The sequence below is a fragment of the Arachis ipaensis genome, chromosome B10 (assembly GCF_059453495.1).
Source record: "Arachis ipaensis isolate K30076 ecotype BB chromosome B10, ASM5945349v1, whole genome shotgun sequence".
NCBI classification, from domain to species: domain Eukaryota; kingdom Viridiplantae; phylum Streptophyta; class Magnoliopsida; order Fabales; family Fabaceae; genus Arachis; species Arachis ipaensis.
In genome coordinates, this window is record NC_142435.1 from 60,998,864 (window position 1) to 61,007,550 (window position 8,687).

Consider the following 8,687-nt stretch of genomic DNA (forward strand, 5'->3'; position numbering starts at 1 on the left):
ATTTCACCTCTTCCATGGTGGGTTGGTCAGGATCATAAGCTTCTACTTCAGAGGAAGCTTCTTGAGTGCTGCCAGTTGCAGCTTGCATTCCAATCAAATGCTGAGAGATCATATTGACTTGCTGGGTCAAGATTTTGTTCTGGGACAATATGGCATTCAAAGTGTCTACTTCAAGAACTCCTTTCTTCTGAGCTACCCTATTATTCACAGGGTTTCTCTCAGAAATGTACATGAATTGGTTGTTTACAACCATCCCAATAATCTCTTGTATCTGCAGGCATTTTCTTTAAGTGTAGTGATCCACCTGCAGAGCTGTCCAATGATATTTTGGACATCTTAGACAATCCATCATAGAATATGCCAAAGATAGACTATTCTGAGAGCATGTCAGAAGGACATCTCCTGATCAATTGCTTGTATCTTTCCCAAGCTTTATAGAGGGATTCACCTTCTTTTTGTTTAAAGGTTTGAACTTTAACTCTAATTTTGCTCATCTTCTGAGGAGGAATGAATTTGGCCAAGAAAGCATTAATCAACTTTTTCAAAGAGTCTAAGCTTTTTTTTGGTTGAGAATCCAACCATATTTTAGCTCTGTCTCTAATAGCAAAGGGAAAGAGCATAAGTCTATAGACCTCAAGATCCACTCCATTGGTTTTAACAATGTCACAGATTTTTAAGAATTTCGCCAGGAATTACTGTGGATCTTCTAGTAGAAATCCATGGAACTTACAATTCTGTTGCTGAAGAGAGACTAACTGAGGCTTAAGCTCAAAGTTATTTGATCTAATGGCAGGTATAGAGATACTTCTACCATAGAAGTCAGAGGTAGGTATGGTGTAGTCACCAAGAACCTTCTTGCCTCTCCTTCATGATTAGGCTCGGCTGCCATGCCTTCAGCTTCTTGTTCAAAATTTTCTGAGAGGTTTCTTCTGAAGTGTTGTGCTTTAGTTTGTTGTAAATGCCTCCGTAGAGTCCTCTCATGTTCAGGATCAAGATTAAAGAGAGGTTCTTTATCTCTGTTCTTGCTCAAAAACAAAAAAAGAAAATAAGAAAGAAGAAGAATGGGAGCTCTATGTTCAAGAACAGAGGACTCCCTGTGAGATGTGAAGAAGAATGAAGAATGATGATAGACAAGAGAGAAGAATAATCCGGCTATAAGAGAAGAAGAATTCGAAAATTAAAAAGTAGAAAGAGAAACAAGGATTAAAATATTTTTGTTTTTATTTTATTTATTTATTGAATTCGAAAAAAATTAATTAATAAAAATATTTGTAAATTAATGGTTGAATTTTGAAAAAAAAAAAAGAAGAGAGAGAAAGAAATAAGAAGTTTTCGAAAATTAGAAGAGAGAGGAATTAGTTAGGAAGTTATGAAAAAGAAGAAAGAGAAAACAGGTAAAAAATTAAGAAAGATTTGAAAACAAGATAAGATAGAAGATTAGAAAAGTTTTGAATTTAAAATTTGAATTTAGAAAAGATAAGATAAGATATTGAAAATATTTGAAAAGGATTTGAAAATTAAAATTTAAATGAAGATAAGTTACATAAGCAAGATAAGGTAAGGAAGTTAAGAAAAGATAAGTTTTAAATTAAAAAGATTTGAAATCAAAATAAAAAAGATAAGTTTTTAATTTAAAAAATATTTGAAATTTATATTTTAAAAGAAAGATAAGATAAGAAAGAGTCAAATTTTAAAAGGAAAGATTTTAAAAGATACGATTCTAAAATTTAAATCTTGACTTGACTAACAAGAAAACACCTAATTTAAAAATTTTGAATTTAAATGTGTAAGATTTTCGAAAATTAATGCAAGGTAAGAAAAGATATTTAATTATTTTTGTTTTTGAATTTAATGAAGAAAGAGAAAAATAACAAAAAGACATCACACTTAATATTTTTAGATCTAAGACACCTAGAATTCAAAAATTGCAAAGACAAACACAAAGAGACACCAAACTTAAAAATTTTAAGATCAAAACAAGAAGAAAAACAAGAACACTTTCAAGATCAAGAAGAACACCAAGAACAAAACTCAAAGAATTTAAACAAAATAAGAACATGCAAGGACACCAAACTTAAAAATTTTGAAAACCAAAGACACCAATTTCGAAAATTTTAAAGAAAAAGACTCAAAGACACCAAACGTAAGAATTGACACAAAATTCAAACAAAAGATACTATTTTTGAAATTTTTAGAAAAAAGACTCAGGAAATTTGAAAAAGACTCAAACAAGAACAAGAACAAAGACTCAAACAAAAGATCAAGATTAATAAAGAAAAGAAGACGTTGCTAAGTTGATCGTGAATGCAATGATAAGAAGATGGTTAAGGCTTCAGAGATGCTTTATTCTTCTGGATCAATTAGGTTTTACTGTCTCCTCCAACTGTTAATGATTTTTTCTATGGAAGGCTGTATGTGATCAACGCCTTTCTTGAGAGGTCGCCGATTATCCTCTAGAGCTGAACACCAGGTTTAGTGTGCATCCAGTCTGATTGAGGGTGAAGCTCCTGCAGTCCATTCGCTTTAGTGATCCTACTCAAAACGCCACAGACAAGGTCGAATCTTCTGGATCAGAGAATGCTGCGTCTTTGGTTCTAGCCTCTAGCACAAAGACTCTAATCTCCCCATACCTCGGCTGAACTAGTGTCTCAAGAAGTCCCCAACGAAGTCGTGGATTAGCCATCTAAGAGATGTATAATCAAGCTAGTGGTTCATCATTATTTGATGAAAGACTCTAAACCCCTGTAGAATGAGATAACCATGTGCCGGTATAACGCATTCATAAGGATGAAGAACGAAGATACATCTTAGAGTAAAGAATCAGACACGAATTGAAGATAGAACAGTAATACTTTTATTAATCCATAAAACTCAGCATTGCTCTTCCCCTCAACCTAGGAGGTTTAGAGACTCACACTGATGGAAAATACAACGTCACATGTAAAGTGTTGGAAGATCTAGTGTCGTTCTCCTAACGAAGGGTGGTCTTCTCCTTTAAATACTAAACTAATGACTAAGGATTATAGAAATATGATAGGCTTAGGCTTGTAGTACGAAAATCCACTTCCGGAGCCCACTTGGTGAGTATTTGTGCTGAGCTTTAGTGTCTGCCACGTGCTAGGATGCTCCTTGGGAATTGAATGCTGGCTAGAGACACCTTTATGGGCGTTGGATGCTAGCCTCCTTCTTGTGGGCGTTGGATGCCCGGACTGGGGTAGTTAGTTGGCGTTGAACTCCAGATTTGGGCCTTCAATTCTGAAGAAAAGTATGGACTATTATATATTTATGGAAAGCTCTGGATGTTAGATTTCCATAGTCGTTGAGAACTCTCCATTTGAACTTCCGTATCTCCAGAAAAGCTCTTTTGAGTGCAAGGAGGTCAGATGCTGACAGCATCTGCAGTGCTTTCTCTGCCTCTGGATCAGACTTTTGCTCCAGCTCCTTAATTCAAGCCAAAAAATACCCGAAATTGCATAAAACATAAATAAAACATGCTAAAAACTATATGAAAATGATGGCAAAAAGTGTATAAAATATCCGCTCATCACTACCTGAAATCAATCAAAAGCCACAAAACTCAAAGTAGCATCTAACGAGACCTAATCCACTAGAAAACTCAATTAAAATTAACAAAATACCATGTAAATCATATAAAAAAGATACAAATGATGCTCACGCATCAGGCATAAGACGTTCAGATTTTAGGAGATTCTTGATTAGTTTTAAAGCGGTTATCAAAAGAATTTAAGTATACAAGTGAGGTGTTGAAAAATATTTGTCAGTAGCATGGGAATTGTTGGTCTTTGATAAAGAAAGGATCATGACGATTCAGAATTTCTCAAAATAAGAATCACTTTGTCGGTAGCATAGCTCAAACCGACAAGCAATCCTCTCAAATCAAAGTTTAGTTCTTTCAAATACAAAATTTATAAACCAAGAGTAACAAAACCTCGGGTCGTTATCCCTAGGAATGCAATTGAAGTGTCAAGCTCTTGGTTGTGGAGGCAAAAAGGGGTTTTTGTAATCAAAGAACAAAAGATTTAAAGAACTAAGAAATAAAAGAACTAAGAAATGGTCAAAATTGAAATCAATGCAATTAAAAAGGGAAAAGATCAAAACTAGTGAAAATGTTATAAATGCATGAAGAACCTTGACTTGGGAATGAGGATCCAAGGAATCCTATCATCGTCATAACCACAACTATGGCAACTATGATAAGTCAATCTCGCTTAGTCTACCCCTAACATCAAAGAGTAAGTTTAGCAAGCATAATTGACCTTGATCCATAAGTCCTAGCCAACTTACCAAATTAATTGGTAAAAAGCTAGCTTCAATGGAAACAAGAGTCAACTAACCACCTAAGAATTACCGCTAAATGTCGGACATTATCACTCTAGTATTCTAGGAACTCAAATCCCAAGCCAAGGTGTGAAAATCTACTCAAAATTGTGAAGTGACATTTTCACAAACACTTGGTGGGCATAAAACCAAAATATGAGAATTTGCAAAGGAAAATGAAAACTTTGACCAAAATATTCACAATATCCATAATTAACATTCAATCAAAATATAAAGGAAGCACAAAACACTAAATTCATCAATCAAAACTTTAAGAACTCAAAATTGCAAATATTAACAAAGTCCTTGAACCAAAAGGAAATGAAAGTAAGGATAATGTAATTAAACAAGGAAATTGAGAGTACTTACAATTAAAGAAGCAAAATCCAAGATCAAACTTGCTATAAAATGCTACAATCAAAACCCTAGGAGAGCATTTGTTATCTACAATACTCCTACTCCTAAGGATGATTTCTAAACTAAGGAAAAACTCAAACTAAAACCTAATGTAAGCTTGTAACAATGCCTGCCTTCATATGTGTTGATATCCCCTTTATATAGCACTCACATTCAGCATCAGACCTTCCCAAATTAGGCCAAAAGCCCCAAAAATCGTGGATCACGTGTTTCATTAATGAAACCACATGCAAGGACTTGTGCGTACACACAGATGTGTGCGTACACACACTTTGCTGAATGTTCACCTGTGCATACACACAGAGGGTTGTGCGCACGCACACATACTAATTCCTTCTTCTGCGTACGCACGCTTGCTTGTGCGCACGCGCACTTGACTGTGTGTGCTTTTCCTTGTTTTCTTCATGTGTTCTCCCTTGTACATGCTTTCTTCCACTCAAAAAATATATCACAGCGTCGAATGGCATGAAAATGGAATTAAAATCACTAATTTAAGCATAAAAATGCATGTTTTCACACTTAGGTCCAAATTGAAGAGATAACACAAAAGTATGCTATTTTGGTGCTTAAGTGTGAGTTTATGTGATGAAATCCATTCAAATCAAGCTAAAATATATCGTCAAATATGGATTCATCAATTCCCCCACACTTAAACAATAGCATGTCCTCATGCTAAACCAAACAAGGAGAATAATCAAAGGGGTAACCAACTTATTGAATGAAACTATCTATATGCATGCAAATATACTATATACTATCTATATCTATCTATCTATCTATAGTTCCTATTGATTTTGTGAAAGCAAACAATCAAATTCCCAATCAAGAGTATAGACATATAGGGCTAAGCAAAGAAGTAATTCAATGCAAACAAAATCTAAAGAATTAATTCAACTCATAAAAAATGAAGCAACTTGCATGAATACTTGATAAGAGAGGTGGAGACATAGAATTGAGTGATCGAACCCTCACTAGGTGTGTATGCACTCTAACCGCTCGGTGTTTAGGGTTTTAATCACTCAAGTCTCCTCTAATCATGTTTTCAAGGATTTGCATTTCATCTAACAATCAACAACATGTGATGCATGAATGTAATTATCATGAGGACTTCATAGGGTTGTAATGGGGCTAGGGTTAAGGTGGGATAGATATGGCTAAGTGGACTAATTCAATTGAATCCTTGATTAGTTTAAGTATCCAACTCAACCTTTATCAATCCAATAATAAAGAGTATGCAATCCTAACTTACCATCATCACACTATTTATACACATTCATGTATGCTCTTTCATTCACATCACATATGCATTCCTTATTCATTTCTTTTCTCTTTGGGGTTACTTTTGTCCCCTTTTGATTAATTTTTTTTAATCAAGATAAATGCATATGGTTTAATAGTTCATACATGAATGTGCCCATTTTCCAAAATTTTTCTTTCAATGCATACCCAAAATTTCTTTTCTACCAAAGTTCCTCCCAATAGTTCCCCTACACCTAAATGTATCACACTCCTCAACCTAAGCTAATCAAGGATACAATCCAAGGTAAATTATGGTTTTTCGCTTAAGGTTGTAATCTGGTAATGTTAAAAACAATGTGGGTAAATAAGGCTCAAAATGGTTAATAATGGTAGATGCAAAGGTAAGTCTATATGGGTTAGTGATTGATACAAGGATTTATACTGGTTCGAAATTGCACAAAATAATTCCATTGTTAGTATAGTCCAAACCAATAGTCAATCCTCAAATTAAATTAAATTTGGTTTTGTCACAAGTATAAACCCTAATGAAAATTAACTGAAGTATTTAGACTCCGGGTCGTCTCACAAGGATTGCAATGAAGTGGTCAATTATTGGCTATGAGAGAACAAGGGGGTTTGATTTATAAAAGGGGCAATAAAATAAAGGGGCAAGAATTTAAATGACAAGGAGAGTAAATCAAGCAAGTAACTAAAGAAAGAAAGTAATAAAGAGAGACATTCTTGGCAAGGAATTGAGAACATAGGCTTTTTATCCTAGTCATGCAATGATTAATTCATCTTATTTAGTTAACTCCAACAATGGAAGAAGGTATCATGTCATCTTCACATAGGGAGAATGTCAAACAAGACTAATTAATCATGTCACAATAATAAACAAGAATTTATCTTATTATGTCATTCCCGATGATGGAAGAAGGTATCATATTATCTTCACACTCGAAGAAAGTCTAATAAGCCTAGCTAATCTCAATCCAAATGTCCTAATCAACTCACTAAGTGAATTAGCAAGAGATTAGAGTTAACGGAAACAATACTAGCTAACAACTCTAGATCACCAACATGAGTTGGGTATTCATGACTCAAGATTACTTAATTACTCTTTCCAAGCCAAGAATGCTCAAATTCTACTCTAAAGTCCAACCAAGCATTTTATCAAACACTTGGTGGGTATAAAGGGAAAGTGATAAATAGTCATCTTATGCTAGTTTCACAAACATTTTTCATTTGTTTCATTAGGTTTTATGCACTTTCTTGCATAATAAGTAAGTGGTTGGAGTGGAATTTCATGATTTATTTGATCCAATCAAACATCATTTATTTTATACAAATCATGAGATTTATGCAAGAATTAAGTGATTATTATAAATGATGCAAATTCTTGTGATCTTGGTGAGACTTTGATTTCTTGTTTGGTTGATTTTAGGTGAAAAAAAAATGAAGAGAAGAATAAGTATTGCAGTATAATGTTGCGTGCAAAAAACAAATGCCACGCTCACTTGCGACGCGTATGGGATGCTTACGCGCCAGGCAACAAAATTTAAAGATCCACGCGTACGCGTGAATGACGTATACGCATGATAGTGGTTAGCGCTCGTTTTCAAAAAGAGCGCTACATTTACTTACTCAGCATTTTCGGGCATGTTCAAAATTCGGAGGCAAAGTTTTGCAAACGCGTGCACGCGTGCTTGACGCGCACGTGTCAATGGAGCACCTGGACAAAGCATGCTCACGCGTCGGTGGCGCTAAAGCCTGAATTGGAGATTTAGCTACCCACGCGCACGTGCAGAGGACGCGCACGTGTGGGCAGCGCTAACTAACCTAACGTAGCCCTCACTAAGTTAACGTACTAAAGGCGCGTACGCGTGATCATGGCGCGCAAGCGTGTTTGGAGCTGAAGATTGATGGTGACGCATACACGTACATCATGCATATGCATCGATAAGCTGAAATCGAAAAAGGACACGCACGCGTCAGGGACACGCACGCGTGGATGAATGAACGCTGCACTCACTTAGAGAACGCAACGTTCCACTGGGAGCTACAACCAAGTGAATTTTTGATCCACTACTTCAAAGGCCAAAAAGCCCACTCCAAGTACTGGAAACCATAATTGGAAAGTGTATAAATAGCTAGAAATTTGATTTCATAGGGAGCTCTTTTTTAGTTTTCATTTTGGAATTTGAGAATTGAGATCAGATCTACATTTTCTTTTCCGTTTTGCTTTCTCTTTTTTGCAATTGTTACTTTCTATTTTGGGTCTGAGTTTTAGGATTGAAGAATTCTGCTGAATCTCTTCATCTGAGAATCACACTTTACTTTTCCTTTCATAGTTCTAAGAATTGGAGATCTAATCTTAAGTTTCTTCTTCTGCAATTTCTTTTCTGTTTTGTTAAGAGAGCAATTGAGATTTTAGTTTCCTTTCTGTTTTATCTTTCTTCTGCAATTGCCAATTTCTTTTTCAAGACTTTAAAGTTGATTTGAGTTTTCATTCTGCTCTAATTCTTCTGCAATTTTACTTTCCTATTTTGATCCTAAATTCCTGATTTAAATTCTGTCATCTGAGATTTCTTTAGCTTATTGCACTTTACATTTTTCCAGTTTTCTCTTAATTTCCAGCACCCAAACCCCTTTACATCTTCATGCAATTTAAGTTTCCTTGTAATTTAGATTCA

At 34.9% G+C, this 8,687-nt stretch overlaps 1 non-coding gene across 1 annotated transcript; it reads left to right on the top strand.

The window, feature by feature from the left end:
* Positions 1–379: 379 nt before the first annotated feature.
* LOC148580242 (small nucleolar RNA R71) lies at positions 380–488 on the top strand. Its single transcript, XR_015897683.1, has one exon. It is a non-coding gene; the product is annotated as a small nucleolar RNA R71 (small nucleolar RNA).
* The last annotated feature ends 8,199 nt before the right edge of the window (positions 489–8,687 follow it).